This window comes from Curcuma longa, chromosome 12 (genome assembly GCF_044706935.1).
Source record: "Curcuma longa cultivar G26 ecotype Majalengka, Jawa Barat chromosome 12, ITB_CL_G26_1.1, whole genome shotgun sequence".
NCBI classification, from domain to species: Eukaryota; Viridiplantae; Streptophyta; class Magnoliopsida; order Zingiberales; family Zingiberaceae; genus Curcuma; species Curcuma longa.
Window position 1 is genome coordinate 9576366 of NC_133872.1, and position 1646 is coordinate 9578011.

A 1646-nucleotide genomic window follows, 5' to 3' on the forward strand; every position below is an offset into this window, starting at 1 on the left:
CTTTGATACCACTGTTGAAAATCCTAAAACAAAATTCACAGCGGAAAATAGGATCCCTTGAGCTATCCATGTAAAAAATCCATACAAGTTTAGATCTATGAAATCCTATCTAATAGGATTTACCTTTGATGCGTGCCGTTCACTTATTCCGCTTGTCCAAAGGTTGTCGGATCTTTAACACGTTCAAGTGTCTGTGCCTTTATGCGTATCTACACTAACACTTACTTTTTGGAGAAGACTTTGGTTGTGCTAGCAACCTCTCTTGTAGAGCTCGACTAAGAAGAAGAGGAGAGGAGAAAAATGAACCATCCATGAGTTTTTACAAGAAAAACTCTTTTATACTCATGCCATGAATACCAAAGGTTTTTAGGCTTTTGGTATTCTCTTATCAATGCATGATTAATCTTATTAATCATGCATGATAACTTCCATGCATGATAACTTCCTCTTCTTCAATGCATGATTAATCCACATTAATCATTCATGATGAATCAAAATCCAACTTGGTTTAATTTGAGTCTAATTCTAACTCAAGTCTAGGTTATTCAATGAGCTTAATTGTTCCTTTAGTCAAGCTAAAATGAACCCATCTCCAAATAAAGTGTTATTTATGTGTGATCCAATAGGTTCTCATAACGTTGACAATATCTTTAAAATCCATTTTAGAAACATAATTATATGAGTAGCATCTAACAATGCATCATTGCTACCCAGGTGACAAGAATGTCAAGATCCGACATAACCTTCGTGACTATGATAATGTATGACCATATCCTTCTATCTTCGATATCCAGATTGATCAATGGGGCATAGACCATGTCATCCTCTTATTAATCTTTATGTTTCTTGATCTCCAAGTATACTCACTCAAGCAAATAAGTCCAATATCTCATATTGATTCATTTGAGCATGACCATGCATTTCATGGTCCTACTCTATTAAAAGGCTGCAAGATATCACTCCCGTTATATGGGAGGGATAGATCCCATCTACATCACTCATATCCCTCCGTATAATTTATTATATACTTAGTGATCGCCTTTATAGTCCACCTTGTTACAGGTGATGTTTGACGATACCAAAGTACATAACTCCTTATGTAGGGAACCGTAGTGACTTCAGGTCTAAGGATTATTCATACCAATAGTCACATGAGAAAATTTATGACACTTATATAACAATCCATGAAACTTTCTCATAGCGGGTCAATTCAGTATACATTCTCTAATGTATACTCATGTGTCAACTCGATATCCCATATCCATGACTTGTGAGATCAAGTCATCCAGTTGACCTACATGCTAGTCTCAACGCATTAACATCATCCCTGAATATTAATGCTTGACTAGGAATGATTAAGAGTAGTGTTCTCTATATCATCTCACTATCGATTTAAACAATCGATATGATATAGATTAGAACTAGCTACCCAAGGACATTATTATACTTAGTTATTTGGTACAAATACAAAGTAAGTATAATAACCAAAAATTATGCCTTTATTAATAATAGAATATGATACAAAAGTCCCTAATCAGTCATCACATAATTGACTCTAGGGCTTCTACTAATACATTTGACACCCTTGGTGATTAGTCTAATGATACACTCGTTAGGTATTAGAGAACTTAAAAATGCTACTATTT